This window comes from Stegostoma tigrinum, chromosome 10 (assembly GCF_030684315.1).
Source record: "Stegostoma tigrinum isolate sSteTig4 chromosome 10, sSteTig4.hap1, whole genome shotgun sequence".
NCBI lineage: Eukaryota > Metazoa > Chordata > Chondrichthyes > Orectolobiformes > Stegostomatidae > Stegostoma > Stegostoma tigrinum.
In genome coordinates, this window is record NC_081363.1 from 22,990,048 (window position 1) to 23,010,693 (window position 20,646).

Here is a 20,646-nt window from a genome sequence, read left to right on the forward strand (position 1 = left end):
TCTGGGTGTGGATTGGCCATGCTAAAATGCCCATTGTGTTCAGGGGTCTGAGGGTTATGGGGGATGGGACTGGTGGAATGCTCTGATGAAGGGTCTAGGCCCGAAACATCAGCTTTTGTGCTCCTGAGATGCTGCTTGGCCTGCTGTGTTCATCCAGCTTCACACTTTATTATCAAGGTAATAATTGAGGTGGCTTTGTAGTGTTCCAGAACACTGCTGCTTTCTTATCTCTGCCTGAATTAAGTTCTGGCTGGGATAGCCTACGTGCCACTTTCTTGCCTCACTGGCTGCGGAGGTTCCTACATCATCAATTAATAACCGATAGAGCGCCTATTCCCATCTGGGATGAAATTATCTCTGCTCCAAGTGGAATGAAAAAGAATCAGTCCCACTGACTGATAACCCAGTGCAGGAAAGCTGTCAACCGGAAGAAGGCAGGGATATTCCCTTAGTGATAATGGGAACTGCAGATGCTGGAGAATCCAAGATAATAAAATGTGAGGCTGGATGAACACAGTAGGCCCAGCAGCATCTCAGGAGCACAAAAGCTGACGTTTCGGGCCTGGACCCTTCATCAGAGAGGGGGATGGGGAGAGGGCTCTGGAATAAATAGGGAGAGGGGGGAGGCGGACCGAAGATGGAGAGAAAAGAAGATAGGTGAAGAGGAGAGTATAGGTGGGGAGGTAGGGAGGGGATAGGTCAGTCCAGGGAAGACGGACAGGTCAAGGAGGTGGGATGAAGTTAGTAGGTAGGAGATGGAGGTGCGGCTTGAGGTGGGTGGAAGGGATGGGTGAGAGGAAGAACAGGTTAGGGAGGCAGGGACAGGCTGGACTGGTTTTGGGATGCAGTGGGTGGGGGGGGGAAGAGCTGGGCTGGTTGTGTGGTGCAGTGGGGAGAGGGGGCGAACTGGGCTGGTTTTGGGATGCAGTGGGGGAAGGGGAGATTTTGAAGCTGGTGAAGTCCACATTGATACCATTGGGCAGCAGGGTTCCCAAGCGGAATATGAGTTGCAGTTCCTGCAACCTTCGGGTGGCATCATTGTGGCACTGAAGGAGGCCCATGATGGACATGTCATCTAAAGAATGGGAGGGGGAGTGGAAATGGTTTGCGACTGGGAGGTGCAGTTGTTTATTGCAAACCGAGCGGAGGTGTTCTGCAAAGCGGTCCCCAAGCCTCTGCTTGGTTTCCCCAATGTAGAGGAAGCCGCACCGGGTACAGTGGATGCAGTATACCACATTGGCAGATGTGCAGGTGAACCTCTGCTTAATATGGAAATTCATCTTGGGGCCTGGGATAGGGGTGAGGGAGGAGGTGTGGGGGCAAGTGTAGCTTGATCTGCGCTAATTTGCACATGATTGGGAGACTAGAGACCAGGAGTAGCGCAGTATCATAAAGTCATAGAGATGCAAGGCATGGAAGCAGGCCCTTCGATCCAACTCAACCATACTGACCAGACATCTTTAATTAATGTAGTCTCATTTCTCAGCATTTGGGGTGGCATGCTGGCTCTGTGGCTAGCACTGCTGCCTCACAGCACCAGGGACCTGGGTTTGATTCCAGCCTTGGGTGACTGTCTATGTGAAGTTTGCACATTTTGCCCATGTCTGCATCAGTTTCCTCTAGGTGCTCCAGTTTCCTCTCACAGTCCAAAGAAGTGCAGGGTAGGTGAATCAGCCATGCTAAACTGCCCACAGTGTTCCAAGATGTGTAGGTTAGTTGGGCTATGAGAGATGGGTCTGGGTGGGATGTTCTGAGGGGCAGTGTGGACTTCTTGAGCCAAAGGACCAATTTCCACGCTGTAGGGATTCTATGATTTTGGCCCATACAATTCTCAAGAATTCCAACTCATGTACCCATCAAGATACTTTTCTAAATGTTGCAATTGTACCAGCCTCCACCACCTCCTGTGGCAGCTCATTCCATACACACGCCATCCTCAGCGTGTGCACAAAAAAGACATCCCTTAGGTTCCTTTTAAAGCTTTCCTCTCTCACTTTAAACCTAAGTCTTCTAGTTTCAGAGGCCCTACCATGGGGAAAACATCTTGGTTATTCGTTCTGTACATGCCCCTCATGATCTTATGAACCACTGCTACTTCAGTGAAAATAGCCCCAGCCTATTCAGCCTGAATCTGTAGCTCAGTGATTAGCACTGCTGCCTCACAGCATTAGGGACGCAGGCTTGATTTCACCTTCGAGTGACTGTCTGTGTTTGCATATTCTCCGTGTGTCTGCAGGGGTTTTGTCTGGGCTCTCCTGTTTCCTCTCTCAGCCTAACAATATGAAGGTTAAGTGAATTGGCCTAACTAAATTGCCCATATTGTTCAGAATGTGCAGACTATGTGGATTTGCCATGGGAAATGCAGGGTTACAGAGGCAGGGTACGGTGGCTAGGTCTGGGTAGGATGTTCTTCAGAGAGTCAGTGTGGACACAATGGGCCAAATGGCTTGCTTTCACACTAGGTATACTATGACTCCAGACATAAAGCAATGGAGTAACCATTGATCAACACTTTCCGTCATTTTTTTCTGAATCCCTGCCACCCCCCTGTGTCGTGCAATCCAGAAACCCATATCCTCCCAACTTCCACAAAGGATTTACCGGGTTTTCACCTTGTTGGTTTGATCTACTAATAGGAGCTACAGCCCCAACAGCTGTTTGACCGGCAGCTCTCACCGAACAAGGCCTTTGCCCCCAGGAACTTCACTTTTAAAAAAGGCTGCTGCCTACCAACATCCCTAATTTGAGGAAGATGAGGCAGACATTGCTCTGAAAAGTGAGCTTGATGTCTTGCCAGCTATTCACCAAGTAAGCAAGACACCTGATGGAGATAGAAGGTTACCATTCAAAATTTTGATGCCAAAGTTGGGTTGCAATTTGGATGATCACTAAGCCTGTGTTTATCTTCTTGATTGATTGTGCAACCAAGCAAGTCAGATCGGAAATGAGATCTGCAGATGACACAGAGCTATGCGGAGGGGATAACAAGAACAATACTGAGTACCTGGAGAATGGGAGAAAACTGGAAAACATTTGAAGCAATGTCGATCAAATATGCAATGTATGGACTGTCTTCTGGAGTCAAGGGAAGAGGATGAGCATGCATTTATAAGAATTGTGGGATGAAGGATTAAACTTTTTGAGAAAGTGAACAATTTGATGTAGCTGGTGACAATGGGGGAAAAAGATGGAAGAACGGACAAGGAACTTAATAGAGGATTAGCTCTGATTGGGATAATTGGAACAAGTGCAGTAGACTGTGATTTTACAGAAAAAAAAATCACTAAAACTGAAAGAAACTACATGGCCATTATGGGACCAGCCTTGATACATAATGTAGCAATGAAGACAACATCAGGAGGACAGGAATATTGAATGGATGGTAATAAGATACAGATATGGAGATGAATATGTCGAATGATGAGAAAGGTCAAGATCAGTGAAGATTATGAGCACATTTAGCAGATTGAAAATGAGATTTTTGGAAAGAGACAGAGAGAGAATGTGGTGAGGTGAGTGGGGAGATGGGCCTGCCAGGAAGAGGAGAAAGACAATAGGGAAAGACACAGTTGCCAGAGACTTCAATACAGCAGAACTGAAAGAGGAATAGGCAACTGACAGGAGGAGACAGAGAGAGATCAAACAGCCCAACCAACCTCAGGTAAAACGGGAGACAAGAATAAAACATTGTCAGGATTTAGAAAGGCCCATTTGAAAAGGTGATTCGACATACAATTTTATAACGACTAGAACATGACGATGAGGAATTTACTGAGCTACAGACAAAATGAGGAAGTTAGCTAAATATGATTGCTCTTTCAAAGATGTAACAAATAACGGCCTCACTCTGTACCGTAAACTGCCGTGATACCTAATTGTAACTGCATTGGAGACTAAAACTGATGCAAATCCTGTATTTGACATCATGTTTTGTGCCAAACTAAGTTTACAATTGATCAAAAAGTAAAATATTCTGTCAAGTTTGCAAAGAGATTAGGGTAAGGAAGCAGGTCTTGATTCCAAAGATGACTGAAGGTGTCAGGACTGGTGACAAGGCCAATTGATAAAGCATAAGGTATCCTTGGCTTTGTTATCAGTGACAGAGTACAAGAGCAGGGAGATAGTGTTGAAGTTGTATAAAGCACTTGTTAGATCTCAGCTGGAATATTGTGTGCTGCTGTGGGCACTGCATTATAGGAAAGACATGAATGTGTTGGACAGGGCACAGTAATGATGATAGATTGAAGAAGTTGGGACTGTTTTCCTTGAAGGTAAGAAGGCTGACAGGTGATTTGACAGAGGTTTTCAAAATTATGAGTGGGCTGAACAGATTCGATAGAGAGAAGCTTTTTTCCTCTCATAAAAAGAACATAAACAAACAGGCATAAATTTAAAGTGATGTGCAAAAGGAGGAAGGGTGTTGGGAAAAAAAAACACTTACAAAGCAAGTCGTTAGGGTATGGAATGCATTGCTTGGAAATGTGGAGGGAGGTAGGTTCAATTGAGGTATTCAAGAGGGCATTGGATAATTAGTTAGAAATAATGTGTAAGGGTTTAGGGGAAGAGAGGGAGATTGGCACTAGGTAATCAGGCTCATTTGAAAAGCCAGTGCAGGCAAACTGGCTGAATAGTTTCCTTCTGTGCCATAATACATCTGAGATTATCCGAACCTTACATTGTTGAGAGTAATCTGGTCCACACTGGCAGTGTAGTCAACTGACCCCCAGGGAGTTGCTGTAACTGCATACCCCTTTTACATTCATGTTGTAGTCGGGAGCTATAGCTAGTGATGGTTGAGATTCCAATTTCTTCCCATCACACAGCAGATCAGGAATCTCTCCCTCTTCTACTACTTATTACTGGTAAATGTTGGGAGAATCTGCAAATAGAGAATCAAACTTGGCCAGATTGTTAACACACCTTCCACACTCATTAAATCTTGGAGTGGTGCTTGAACCTTGATAGTCTGTCCTAGAGGCAGGAATATTATCTACTGGACCACTATTGGATCCTCCTCCATTGCATCTAGCTGTGAATGAATGTTTTGGTCTATTTAATTTATAACTATTTGTGTCTTGGGACAGAAGCAGATACAATATTTATTAGAGATAATGGGAACTGCAGATGCTGGAGATTCCAAGATAATAAAATGTGAGGCTGGATGAACACAGCAGGCCAAGCAGCATCTCAGGAGCACAAAAGCTGACGTTTCGGGCCTAGACCCTTCATCAGAGAGGGGGATGTGGGGAGGGAACTGGAATAAATAGGGAGAGAGGGGGAGGCGGACCGAAGATGGAGAGTAAAGAAGATAGGTGGAGAGGGTGTAGGTGGGGAGGTAGGGAGGGGATAGGTCAGTCCAGGGAAGACGGACAGGTCAAGGAGGTGGGATGAGGTTAGTAGGTAGCGGGGGGTGCGGCTTGGGGTGGGAGGAAGGGATGGGTGAGAGGAAGAACCGGTTAGGGAGGCAGAGACAGGTTGGACTGGTTTTGGGATGCAGTGGGTGGGGGGGAAGAGCTGGGCTGGTTGTGTGGTGCAGTGGGGGGAGGGGATGCACTGGGCTGGTTTAGGGATGCAGTAGGAGAAGGGGAGATTTTGAAACTGGTGAAGTCCACATTGATACCATATGGCTGCAGGGTTCCCAGGCGGAATATGAGTTGCTGTTCCTGCAACCTTCGGGTGGCATCATTGTGGCAGTGCAGGAGGCCCATGATGGACATGTCATCAAGAGAATGGGAGGGGGAGTGGAAATGGTTTGCGACTGGGAGGTGCAGTTGTTTTTTGCGAACAATATTTATTAGCTCTTCTTAATAAAAGGTGGAAGTTACAAAACGTGTATGTACCACCAATACCGAGGATCCACAGACAGTAAATAAGATGCATTGGTTTATACACAGGTTTTCTTTAGAGATTTGAATTCATCAAGCAGATGTTGCACTCTTGAGAGGAGTTAAAAAGGTTTGGGAGAATTTTGTAACCAGAAATTATGCAAAAGTGACCTCTACATTTAATTAATATGCTACTGTTATTTTACAGTACTCTATTAATGTGATGTGGCTATCAATCATATAATAATGTACTTCTTGTGTGACACATTTTTGTCCAGAACTCCCTGGGAGCTGACCAGGCAGAGAGACAAAGAACACAGAGTCAGTTGTCACGCCCAATGTCCTAAATGTGGTTGAATGCAATTGGGAACTTATCTGGATGAATGCAACTGGCATTAACAATAAAAGTCTTGTCTGCTTATCCTTGGATCAGTTGAGGTGTTTCAAGTTGCTAAACACATGTTAAGCAGCAGGAAGGATTCCCAATTAGTACTATTTAATGGGGGTCATTAACTAGTCACATTAGCTGCTGGTTGACCTCTTCTAGCTATTGCTGCACATCTCAAAATATTTGGTGCTTTCCACAGCTGTTTCAAAATATAAAAGTTGAAAGGGAATGGTGTGAGAAATGTTGACTGATGTTTTTATGACCAATGTTTCTGCACAAAGCAATTGTTCTAGGTATTGAGACTCCAGTTGGCCTTCCCTAGGAAGAGTGCATTAAATTGGAGAAGGAACTGATACCACACTGAACAGTACAAGCAGCCAGGAGGTGGCAGAGGAGGCGGAATCAGATTTAAAAAAGAGGACGAGAAAGAGGTAGCATGCCAGAAAGTCCCAGGCTATTTCGCGTGAGATACCAGTAACCAGAACCCTAATTTTCCACTCATCCATCCAAGAAGAACAGCAGTAAAAAGGCACATTCCAAACAAAATTATTCAATGAATTCTTAATCACCCTTGCATATTCACCCAGTGCCTGATTATTAGAACAAAGAACAGTACAACACAGGAACAGGACCTCTGGTCCACCAAATCTGCACCAACACAGGAGGCCTTTCTAAACTAAAAACAAACTTTGTCTTTGCCTGCTTCATACTTCAGTATTCCAGCCTGTTCATGGATCTCTAAAGAAGCTTCTTAAATGTTGTCATTGTATCTGCTTTTTCCACTTACTTTGGCAGCACCTTCCAGACACTTAACACCTGTTGTGTAAAAAAAAACATGGCTCTCACATCTCTTTTAAAATTTCCTCCTTTTACCTTAAAGCAATGTCCCCAAGTAATTGACATTTCAAGACAGAGAAAAGACATCGACTATTCATCCTCTCATTTGTAAACTTCTACCAGGCCAGCCATTAACCTCCAACATACAAGTGAAAACAAATTACATTTGTCCAATCTCTTCTCATAGCTCAAAAACAGGCTGTATTCTGGTTAAACTTTTCTGTACCCTTTCCAAAGCCTCTGCATGCTTCTGGAGGAACACAGCAGGTCAGGCAGTATCAGAGGAGTAGGAACGTTGGTGTTTCATGTCAGGATCCTTCTTCAGAACTGGGGAGTGAGAAGGGAACTGGGAATAAATAGGAGGAGGAGGGGTGGGGCTGGGGTAATGTAGGCAGATAGTGATAGGTGAATGCAGGTAGGGTGTGGTAGGGATTGGTCAGTGAAATGGGTGTGGTGGACTGTTGGGAAAGAAGATGGGCACGTGGTGTCAGGTCAAGGAGGTGAGAGGGAGGATGCATGGAACTGGGGAAAGGTAGGTAGGGTGGTGAAAGATGGATACAGGTAGGGGGTCGTGGGGATTGGTTGGTGGGAAAGGTCAGGCGGATAGGTGGGCAAGAAGATGGACAGATTGTGTCAAGGGTGAGAGGGACAGTTGGATATGGGATGAGGCCGGGCTGGGGGAGATTTTAAAATTGGTGAATTTCATGTTCAGGTCATTGGGTTGTAGGCTCCTGAGGTGGAATATGAGGTGTTCCTCCTCCAGATTGCGTGTGGTTTCATTGTGACACTGCAGGAAGCCCATCAAGGTCATCAAGGGAATGAGAGAAGGAGTTAAAATGGTGAGCAACTGGAGGATTTTGTTGATTATTCTATATAGAATGTAGATGCTCCACGAATCAGTCCCCAAGTTTGCACTTGGTCTCACTGATGTAGATAGGGCTATATTGGGAGCAGCGGCTACAATAGACCAGGTTGATGGATGTACAGGTGAACTGATAGGGAAAGTTTGCTTTGGGCCTTGGATGGAGGTGAGGGGCGAGATGTAGGGACAGGTGTAGCACTTTCTGAGGTTGCAGAGAAAGGTGTCAGGATTGGTGGGGTTGGTGGGGAGTATGGAGCAGACGAGTGAGTTACTGAGAGATAGAGGTTCCTATGAAAGGCAGATAGGGGTGGGGAGGGAAATATCTCTTTGGTCATGGGATCATATTTTCAGTGGCAGAAGTGGTGGAGAATGATATGCTGGATGTGGAAGTTGGTGGGGTGAAAGGTGAGGACCAGGGGGACCCTGCCTTTGTTTTTGTTGGGAGTGATGATGTGCTTGAAGGTGGAAGTGTAAGAAATGCTAGAGATGTGGTTGAGGGCAATTTTGATCACTGGAGAGGGGATGTTGTAATCCTTCAAATCGGAGTACATGTGGGATGTCAGGGAACAGAATCTGGATGTAAGCTGGTTCACTGAGCTTGAAGGTTTGTTCCCAGATGTTTCATCACTTTTTTTTAAATTTGAAAAAATATACTTTATTCGTAAGATGTACAAAAACTAAAACATATTTATACACCTACTGAGTCATGCAAGCCGCTCCGGGTTACCCGGGGGCACGTACACCAACTAAAGGAAAAAAATAAACAAAGAAGAAAAAAAAAGCAAAGAAAATACCCCGGCAGTTGTCAACCTGCACAGTCCCCGTTGGCCCCCTGACCAGTTGGGGAAGGCGCCAGCTGGGCCCAGTTACCAGATAGGGCCCTTTTCACCATTCTGGACGAGGGGTTTCATACCGTGGTCTTTCCCCACCGCGCCTTGGCAGCGGCTGCCCCAAACTTTAGCGCGTCCCTCAGCGTGTAGTCCTGGACCTTGGAGTGTGCCAGACTGCAACATTCGGTCGGGGTCAGTTCTTTCAGCTGGCAGACCAGCAAGTTGCGGGCTGACCAAAGAGCGTCTTTCACCGCATTGATGGTCCTCCAGGCGCAGTTGATGTTGGTCTCAGTGTGCGCCCCGGGAAACAGCCCGTAGAGCACGGAGTCCCGTGTCACGGAGCTGCTCGGGACGAACCTCGACAAATACCACTGCATCCTCCTCCAGGTCTCCTGAGCATAGGCGACTCCAGAAGGAGCTGATCAACAGTCTCGTCCCCCCTGCAGCCACCTCGAGGGCAGCGTGCGGTGGTGCAGATATTCCGGGCATGCATAAAGGATCTCACTGGCAGAGCCCCTCTCACCGCCAGCCAAGCATCGTCCTTGTGCTTGTTTGAAAGTTCTGGCGATGAGGCATTCTGCCAAACGACTTTGGCAGTCTGCGTGGGGAACCACACGACGGGATCCACCCTCTCCTTTTCCCGAAGGGTCTCGAGGATACTACGTGCTGACCACTGCCTGACGGCCTTGTGGTCAAAGGTGTTTCCTTTCAAAAATTTCTCCACGAAGGACAGGTGGTACAGAACGGTCCAAATACTCGGGGCGTTCCGCGGCAACGAGGCCAGGCCCATCCTTCGCAACACCGGGGACAGGTAGAACCTCAGTAAGTAGTGACACTTGGTGTTTGCGTACTGAGGATCTACGCACAGCTTGATGCAGCCGCACACAAAGGTAGCCGTCAGGGTGTGGGTGGTGTTCGGTACGCCCTTTCCCCCATTTTCCAGGTCTTTGTACATGGTGTCCCTGCGGACCCGGTCCATCCTCGACCCCCAAATGAAGTGCAAGATGGCCCGGGTGGCCGCAGAGGCGCAGGTCCAGGGAATAGGCCAGGCCTGCGCCACATACAACAGTACCGAAAGCCCCTCGCACCTGACAACCAGGTTCTTACCTGCGATGGAGGGGGACCGGAGCGTCCACCTGCCCAGCTTCTGCATCAATTTTGTGATACGCTCCTCCCAAGTCCTAGTGCACGCCCCAGCTCCACCGAACCAAACACCCAGCACCTTCAGGTAGTCTGTCCTGACGGTGAACGGGATGAAGGAGTGGTCGTCCCAGTTCCCAAAGAACATGACCTTGCTCTTACCCCTACTGACTTGGGCAGCCGAGGCCAGTTCAAACTGGCCGCAGATGTCCAATAGTCTACTCACCGACCGACGATCGGTATAGAAGATGGCGACATTGTCCATGTACAGGGAGGTCTTGACCTGAAGGCCTCCGCTGCCTGGGATAGTCACGCCCTTCAGGCTCACGTCCTTCCTGATGGATGCGGCGAAGGGCTCCACACAGCCCACGAACAAGGCAGCAGAGAGCGGGCAGCCCTGCCTGACTCCAGATCTGACAGGAAAACTGTCTGATTCCCACCCGTTGATCGAGACTGCGCTAACGATGTTGGTGTAGAGCAGCCGGATCCAATTGCGGATGCCCTCCCCGAACCCCAATTTGGAGAGGACGTCACTCATGTCAGCATGAGAGACCCTGTCGAAGGCCTTCTCCTGGTCCAGGCTGACGAGGCAGGTATCCACCCGCCTGTCCTGTACGTAGGCGATCGTATCCCTGATGAGCGCGAGGCTCTCAGCGATCTTCCTGCCCGGCACAGCACAGGTTTGGTCAGGGTGAATCACCGACTCCAGGACAGACCTGACCCAGTTGGCTATGACCTTGGCCAGGATTTTGTAGTCCACATTCAATAGTGAAATGGGACGCCAATTCTTAATTTCTTCCCTCTCCCCCTTCCTCTTGTAAATGAGGGTGATGCCCTTCCTCATGGACTTGCACATTTCCCCTGCCCGAAGTGCACTATTGTAGACCTCCAGCAGGTCCTGGCCGACCAGGTCCCACAGAGCGGAATATAGGTCGACGGGTAAGCCGTCGCTCCCGGGAGTCCTCTTCCTCTCCAAGGACTTGAGGGCTCTGGTCAACTCGTCCAGGGATATCGGCCGGTCCAGCCACTCCCTCGTGCCGTTGTCTAAGACCTCCATGATAGACGACAGGAACGATTCGGTGGCCGTGCTGTCCGTGGGTTTCGTGTCGTACAGTCCGGCATAGAAGGATCTGCTGATCCTCAAAATGTCGGGCCGAGACGACATCACCGAGCCGTTGTCCTCCTTCAGCCGGCTAAGCACAGAGCTCTCTTTGTGCACCTTCTGAAAGAAGAAACGCGAGCACGTCTCGTCCTGCTCCACGGAGCGGACCCTGGACCGGAAGATTATCCTGGAGGCCTCCGCGGTGAAGAGCGAGGCTTGCTGGCCCCTCACCTTGCGAAGGTCCTCCGTGACATCGACCCCCATCAACTGCAGAAGGAGCAGGCTCTGCACCCTTTTCTGGAGTCGCGACAGCTTTCCCCGCCTCTCTCTCGCCTTCCGAACACCCTTGAGGACAAAGAACCTCTTGATGTTCTCCTTCACCGTCTCCCACTAGTCACCCGGAGATTCAAAGAAGGGTTTCACGGTTCTCCAACTGGCGTAATCCCTCTTAAGCTCCTCGACGTTCTCTGGGGTCAACAGAGTCGTGTTGAGCTTCCACGACACCTTGCCGGCCGCCTGGTCATCCTGTAAGTGACATTCGGCCAGCAGGAGGCAGTGGTCAGAGAAGAACACCGGCTCGACGCCGGTGGACCTGACCGAGAACGCCCGTGACACAAACAGGAAGTCTATCCTTGAGCAAATAGACCCGTCTGGCCGCGACCAGGTGTACCTCTGCTGCGCTCCGTCTGCAGGGGCGCTGAAGACGTCGAGCAGCTTGGCGTCCTTCACCATGCCCGTCAAGAATCTGGACGTGACGTCCAGTTGACTCCCCCCACCCGCTGTCCCCACGCCGGATCTTCCATCTGCATCGATGATGCACTTGAAGTCTCCGCCTAGGATGACTGGCCTGGACGTAGCCAGCAGGGGTGGAAGCCGCTGCAGGACGGCCAACCGCTCACTCCGTACCGCTGGGGCGTACACGTTGATCAGCCTCAGGGGAGCGTTCCTGTAGGTGACGTCAGCCACTAGGAGGCGCCCCACCACCACCTCCTGAACTTGAGAGATGGTGAAGTCGCGCCCCCGCAGCAGAATAGCCAGGCCCGAGGAGCGACAGTCGTTACCCCCCGACCACATCGAAGGCCCACAGGTCCAGGCGCCAGACCATTTCCCGTACCTGCCGAGGTGCGGTATCTCGCACTCCTGCAGAAACAGGAGGTCCGCCTTGATGGTGGTCAGGTAGGCCAACGTGGACACACATCTCGCGGTTGACTTGACGCTGCGCACATCACTGCTCGCAACTTGTACCCCCATTGTGGGCAGTGACCGCAATACCCTCCCCAAGTCCAAGGTCCAGCCCCTCCATCTGTCCCTTCATGCCCATTGCCCGGGCTAACTGCTGGACGCTGTCTGGGCTGAGGAAACCGTCCGTGCTGCCTTCCGGGTGGCATCCTCCCGTCGGGGGTACAGAGGCAGGAGAGTCCGGCTCTGGGTCAGGCTGGGGACGCGCTGTTTCCTCCTTCTCGCCTGGAAGTTCCGGGGGGCCCTCCAGTGCCCCAGCGGCACGTGACTGGGTGTCGGAGGGAGCCTCAGGACGCCTCCCGTCACCTGGAAGCGTGGTGCTGCTTTTCTTCTCCCTTAAGATCTTTAACCTCTGCTTCGGGCGGGCCCTCTCCGAATCCCCCTCGTCAGAGGGGCTCTTATAGCCCCCCTGCAGCTGCCTCTTCCCGCCTGATGGTTGCAGTTCCTGGACCTGCCGATGCACCTTCCTCCTCGCTTTCCGGACCGTCGTCCACTTCCGTGGGTCGCCTGTCGCTGCCTCCATCGACTCCGGGTTGTCGGGGGGCAGCGGAGCCTGCAGGGGTGCTTTGCTGGCCTTGGGCTCATCCTGCGGGCCTACCTGACCACCATCCTTACTCTGTCTGCACTATTCACCCTTGTTACATTTCCTTGTCATCTGAAAACAGGAAGGCACAAGAGTGCTGGAAAGAAACTGACTAAAAAATGAGTGCTTATAATATCTGCAGCTTTCAAGTTAGAGGATTGCATGGGTTGAGGAGGAATTGGGGCATCAGAAGGATTAGGATGAGGATGACACCACCTTAAATTAGTGCTGCCTTTTTCTTTATTCATTCATGGGATGAGGGCATCGCTGGCTAGGCAGCATTTATTGCCCATCTCTCATTGCCAGAGGGCAGTTAAGAGTCAAACACAATGCTGTGGGTCTGGAGTCACAAGTATGCCAGACCAGGTAAGGATGGCAGTTTCCTTCCTTAAAGGACATTAGTGAACCAGACCCATCAACAATGGATTCATGGTCATCATTTGACTCTTAATTCCAGATATTTATTGAATTCAAATTCCACCATCTGCCATGGCCAGATTTGAACCCAAGTCCCCAGAACATGATCTGGGTCTCTGGGTAACAGTGCAGCGATAATACAACTAGGTCTTCACTTCCCCTACAGGCCACAGGCTCAGCAATAGCCAATTGGTAACGACTAGCTCCATCTTCTCCATGTTGTATATGCACACATGTCTGACTCCTCTGGTTACACACACCACTTACTCCTGCTCGAGGAAAGTATGTCATTGGGTGTCAGGTAACCTGTTTGGGTGATATGATTGACGTAGTTAAATTACTGGTAGTGTAACCTGGCTCTGAAATGCATTTTGATGATTGCAGCAGTGCTACATCTGTGAGGATTCAGTTGCGTATATGAATCTTAGGGATGTATCGTGTGGGGAAATGTTGATAGGTGAATGATTAAGAATATGGTGAACTGAGAAGTGTTTGAGGCTCGTGGTTGTCATATAAGGTAATTATTCTGAAGGGTTTAATGTTCATGTTAAATTAGTCCAACCCATTCAATTTATGTCATATATATTTTACATTGATGTCAAAGTGCGGAGACCAAGAATTTTACAGTAGCTTTCAGGGGATCAAATGTATCTGTAACAGTTTCCTAAAGCTCGGGAAAAGAGGATAAATTAATCAGTTTTTACAGTGCCTTGTATATCCATGTGCCTTCAGAAGTTCATTTTCTTCAAAAAGTTCTCTATAGGAATTTTGTTGGATTATCCTTCATGGCGCCAGCTTGCTATTTGGTTTCAAACCTACAAAATGCATTATTTCAGGTTGGGTCACCATATTTGACATCTCCAGTAGTTGCAACTTAAATAGTCTCTTTAAGAATATGCGTGTTCTGTGGATGTACATATCGTTTTGGAAGCAGAGGGAGAAAATCTTGGGAATAATAAGTGAGGCTTGAGTTTAGACCTGAGGTAGAGTGCTATCACCCTCTTATAACCTTACAGTTACGTTTGACAATAGATCATAGTGCATATTTCTAGGTATATTGAACTGCTGTCATATGAATGCTTCATGAAGGTAGCACTGACCGAATAATGTTGAATTGACTGGCAGGCAAGCTTTATTATAGAGATAGCTCTCGCCCTGGTTATCAAAAAGACCAATGCTTTTAGTATCTACATCACTGGATCCTTTCAAGGTCCAGCTGAGAATAACAAACAGTTTTTTTTCCAACCAGCTGATGCCTTAAAGAGAGGGTGTATGTTTGCATGTTAGACCAAATTCTTACATGACTTTCTTTGTAGAAAGCAGACAGGAGTTTAAAGAACAATTAGATTTTTATGTGATATAGATTTTCCCTTAAAATTGACTGTGTAACATTTCTGATATACAGCAATCTAATCCCTAGATGTAATCCTATTGCCTTTATGGCAGCAAAATGCTTCATTGTACTAATGTACAACTAGTTTGTAGCCATTAAATGCACTTGAATGTTCATTGCCATGGTAACAGTCACACACCTACATTTTACATCACTTTGTAGTGTCATCATTTTTAGAAATACATGGGACGCTGGAGATATGATTTCTCTAAGATCAATTAAATTCTATGTTGTTTTGTCATATCATCCCTTGGGCCACATAATAAAAAGAGCTCAGTGTTGCAATGAGGAACACTTGGTCATCAGGAATATCATTGGACACAGCATGTTTCTATAGAGTAAAGACTGTCCTAAACTACCAGTGAAAATCTTAAATAAACGTAGTCATATTGACCAAAGCACAATGTTGTTATATAATGAGGCATAGCTATAAATAGCTTCTAAGAGAGGGTAATTAAGAGTAAAGGAGACTGAGACCTGAACACTTGTCAGTTAAGATCAAGGGCTTTTGTACAGCCTTGGGATATGTAACTGTCATAAATAGGAAGAGCTTTAAGGCAAGTCTAATCAACAGCCTATTGATTTAAATGATGTTTGATCCAAATTTTAAAGAAGCCTGTGGAAAAGCAAATAAAAAAATGAACCCATATACTAACTTCCCTGTCTTTTTTTCTGTCCTTTTGTACAAATCTGTTTTATTGAAGCCAGTCAAATTGAACAGCCAGTTTTCTCTTCCTCTCTAGTTTGGTGAGGGTCATGGGGTATCAGAGTATTTTAATCCCCAGAGTATTTAAGCCCTTTTAATTTACCCACCCTAGGGTCATGTCTTAGTATGGGAGGCTGTGAAGATGACAATCACTTTTGTTAGCAGGAAACGTGACGTGCTTAGCTGGCAAGGTTTAAATCAAAACAGAAGCATATGTTTGTAGGCATGTAGTGATTTTTTTGGCTGCATCGGTACGGAGAATGCTTATGCACCTGTCAAAGAACTAAAAGGCTGCTTAAGCACATTGCATAAGGTCTTCGTGAAGCAACCACGAAGTTGAGAGAAAATACTCCATATTTTTCAAACTAGGAAATTTGTGGATACTCATACCTTGATCATTTTCTTGAATTGAACAAACTAGCTTCCTTCCCACTGAAAACTACATTTTCATTCCTCAAATGATCTAATATGTGTCCTCAGAATATTTTCTCAACTAAGGTAACACTTCTGAAGTAAGGTCACTGGAGCAGAATTCAAAAAGAAATCAGTAATCACAGAATCCCTACAGTGTGGAAACAGTACATTCAGCCCATTGTGTCCATAATGACCATCCAAAGAGCATTCCACCAACACCTATTGGTCCCTCGCCTGATTCCTGTAGCCATGCATAACCCATGGCTGATCCACCTAGCCTGCATATCCCTGGACACAATGGGCAATTTAATACAGCAATCCACTAACATGCACATCTTTGAAGTAGGGTGGAAACCGGGCCACCCAGAGGTGGCCCACTCAGACACTGGGAGAATGTGCAAATTCCACATGGAGAGTCACGTGAGGATGGAATCAAATCAGGGTCCTTGGCACCATGAGGCTGCAGTGCTAACCACTGGGCCAACGTGCCAGACCTTCATTGTCCTGTCCTACTTCACTGTTTCCATGTTGTGCCAAGAAAGTAGAAATCCATTACAATTCTAGGTCCGTTTTATTAATGCATAGAAGCAGAGACACTTTAAGATTTGCTGACTCCAATATCCTGTCTGAGCATACAGTTCACTCACTCGCTGAGCATCGTACAATCTGTCCAAGAATCATTACTGGCCTTACAAAGTCATACAAAGTCAACTCTCTGCAGTACTTGCATGCTGTGTATGGAGTGAGCTCCAATCCAGCTGGCACTGACCCGATCCTGCAGGCCTGATCACATTCTTAGTTGTTTATTATGATGTACACAATTAGCTACTGTACTGACAATAAATGCATTTTTTGCCTGTGGAATAGAACAGTAATGTAATGCATCATAAAGGTCATGCATCAGGTTTTAGGCCAGAATAGAAATGTGAACTCAATTTTTTTGGTAAACTCGTCCTCATTTATTTCAAAGCAAACCGAGCAGAGATGGTTTTATGAAGTCTATGTTCAAACCAGAGTATGCCATTCATCTCCTCAAATCAGTTTTCACACTCAATTAGACACTAAGATCATGGCTAAGGAGGAGGTCATTCATCCCCTCAAAGCACAGGCAATATTGTGGTTTCTTTTTGCTTGGAGCAAGCGTGCTAAAAGCTGGAGCAGGTTTATGTAGACTAGCAGCACAGACACAGATTTTTGGTTTATGTTATTAATCAGTTTATCCACTGTCAGAATAATCCCAGATTCTTGTGCTTCTGAATGGCAATTTGACACAAGGAGTCTGCAGAAGGACGCAGGCAGGTTAAGTGTGTAAACAAGATTTATAGGGAACATGGCAGGGTAAATGCAAAAAGGTTGTTTCCCATTGCAGGCCAGTCTACAGCCAGAGGGCATTGTCTCAGAGTAAAGAGTTGCCCCTTAATGACAGAGGTAAGGAGACATTTTTTTTCTCAGAGAGCAGAGAATCTGTGGGTTGTTAATGATATTCAAGGCTGAGATAGGCAAGTTTTTAATCAATAAAGGAATCAAGGGTATGGGACAAAGCAAGAAAGTGCATTTGAGGATGATCAGATCAGCCATGGTCTCAATGAATGGCAAAGCAGACTGATCAGGCTGAAAGGTCTATTTCTACATGTTATGGTATTATGGTTGTAACACTGATAAGAAATCCTGGGTACCAACTATTTATTGTTGGGGTAGAGCGCTGCCACTACTGCTTCTTCATTTGCTATTCTAGAACCCATTGAATAGTCCATAGTGAAGGATGAGGACCTAAACAAGTCTTAACAGAACATTTTCTTGTCTTGGGTTGCTGTTTATTATATCTCAGTAACTAGATAGAAGTTACAAAAATTCAGAGGCATTTACCAACTACTACCAAGGAGATATGTGCATCTCCTGGAGGAGACTGGGCCAGACTTCAAGTACTGCCTGCCCAAGCTGTCTACCTGCTGAATGCCTAGTCAGTGCCTGTGTCACAAATCAGTGAGTGGATCTTCAGCACAAGTCATTAACCATTTTATATCCATTACCCATGCAATAGGACTTGAACCCAAGAGATCAGAGTGCTGCCCACAGAGTGACAGTGAACACCAACTTGCCATCAGCAACACAGATTGGTTCTAGACATTCTTGCTTCCTCTAGCAGGATCACCTCATTGATACGACAACATGCACCCAAACCTAACACTCAAATCAATAGCACAACATAAAAGAGTCAGTGCGATTCTGACCTGCAGATGTTGCATGTAGGCATGTTGAAAGCAATAGGTGAAAGAAGTAGCTGGACTAAGTTGACTAGCAAATGTTGATTTTAATCATTATTGATCCAATAATTCTTGCTTCGCTGCTTACTTTGTGTTTTTAATCAGATCAGTTTTTAATCTGAAACAGTTGATCTTTATTAAAGTAGTTGCACAACTAAAGCTCAATCAGTCTTCCACTTGCTTCTGAGTCAGAGGTTGTGAGCGCAAGTGCCATTCCAGGGATTATGCACAAAAATCTTGGCAGATATTCCAGTGCAGGACTGAAGGAGTGTTGCAATTTAGCAGAAACGATTTTCAAAAAATATCTTCGAGAAAACAGGTTCACAGTTTGTAGGAATATGGGACAAATCTTGGTAAATTGGACTACTTTAATTTGGGGTATCTGCTGGCATGGACAAGTTGGATCGAAGAGTCTTCTTCTGTGCTATTCAATTCTATAACTCTATAAGATCCTGTAAGAAAAGCAGGGAGTTACCTCTTGCATAGGTGGCAACAGAAGAATGTAGAGCCAGGATGGGTACAGAGCTTTGAAGGTGGAAAGATTTGCTGGGAAAGTAGACAAAAAGACTTCATAAATAAAAATAATAAGTATAAAAATAGTAAAGTTATGCTCCAATAAAAGAAAATGAAGAATTATGGATGCAAAAGATCTGAAACAAACTAAAGTGGTAATTGCTAGAGAAAATCAGCAGATCTGGCACCATCTGTGGACAGAGTTAATGCTTCAAGTCCGGTGACCCTTTTTCCAGACAGAGAGCCATCTTCACAACTTTTGAGGAAGAGGTACTGGATTCGAAATATTACCTAAGTTATGCTTCATCTTTACACAGCTCCGACTACCCACAACTGTGGCAATGTATCCCATTCTGGTCACTACAATTTAGGAAGAATGTGAAGGTCCTTGAGAGGGTATAGAGGATATTTTGTAGAATGGTTTCAGGGATGTGGAACTATAGCTGCAAGGTTAGTTTGGTGAAGCTGGTGATATTCTCCTCAGAGCAGTGAATATTCAAGTAAGATTTGAACAGTTCTGAGGAAGTGTCACTAGACCGGAACTGTTAACTCAGGGTTAAGATGGTAGGTTGCCCTATTTAATGAAAACTGGAGAAGCCACAGTTACTTTCATTCCCATCATGAAGTTGTATCTGTAATTGAGCCCACATGATTTTACTATCCATTTAATTGTTTCATGTATGTGGCTGATACTGCCCACTTGATTTTCCACATGTGCATTCCTCTGGTGAATATTTATGCAAAGAGTGCAGCCACTATAATCATAACATTTGTCATGTTGCAAACAAATGTATTTGCTTGCCTCAACTTTTGATATAAATTCTCAAAATAATTCTAGTCTGTTTAATGTCAAAATTTTAAAGTATTCTTTATGGAATCAATTCATGAATTCTACTTTATTGAATTTTTTTAGTTCGAAATGTCGGTTGTATGACATGCAAAATTCTAAGACAATCGTAAAAAAGGACTGAAACCAAATTATTAGATTCAATGCAAAGTTAGAAATTTCATTTACACTTCACTGTTCAAGATACAGCTGGGAATCCTATCACAATGTGGTATAAATTTTCAGTTTTAATGTTTCAAAAACTGTGTATAATACTTAGAAAGAAAAACACATTTACTTGTGAAGACATTTTCTGAGCCTGCAACCACTCTACAAGTCTTTGGCATAGCAAACAGACAGTTATCTACAGCTAATAGATAGTATAGTACACAAATCTCAGTAATGGTTCTTTGGGAACCACAATGAGTCAATTTAACCAATAAATTATTCATGATACTCTGGAGGCCAGGTTTAAGTATTAAATTACTGGGTCTATCAAAGAGATATAAGTTGATTCAAATTTCTATGGGCAGGCATTTCATCTTCCTGCTGTGTTTACCTTCCTCCTCTGCCAAAGAGAATAGTCAAACGTTCGTCTTAAGACAGCAGACAGAAGCTACCTTGAAGGCAACAGGAAATGCATGTTGAGCAGAACATTGCATCTTTAAATGTGAGTATACTATCACCACAGGTTGGACACAAGCCTTAGACCACTGAGCTGTGGTTTCACCAGCTGGATGTTAAAAAAAACTATCAGCAGCAGTGATAATGGGAACTGCAGATGCTGGTGAATCCAAGACAATAAAATGTGAGGCTGGATGAACACAGCAGGCCCAGCAGCATCTCAGGAGCACAAAAGCTGACGTTTCGGGCCTAGATCCTTCATCCTCCCTTCAGCCTCTCTCCAATGAGACACTAGCCCTCTGGACCTCTGGGATAGTGGCTGCTTTACCTTTATCCATCTTGTAATATACATGCTTACAAAGATACTGCAATGAGGCTCACAGTAATATAAATAAATGCCTTGAGCCATTGTTTAGAACATATCAGATCCATCCTGTTCTATCCATTAAGGATCCACTTTGATGATTGCATCTGGTTTTTGTCTGTCATGGATTCAGAAGCTCCAAATGTTAAAGAGAATTACTTTGACGGGCATGTTACATGCCTCAAGCTTTTTCATCATTGAAGCAAATTGAGAAAGACCAAGATTTTTGCCTCTCTTCTCGATGCTGTCTTGAAAAAAATAGTTTTAACAATTGAGATTTTTGAGATCCATACCTCAACACTGCTTTAATATCAAGTTC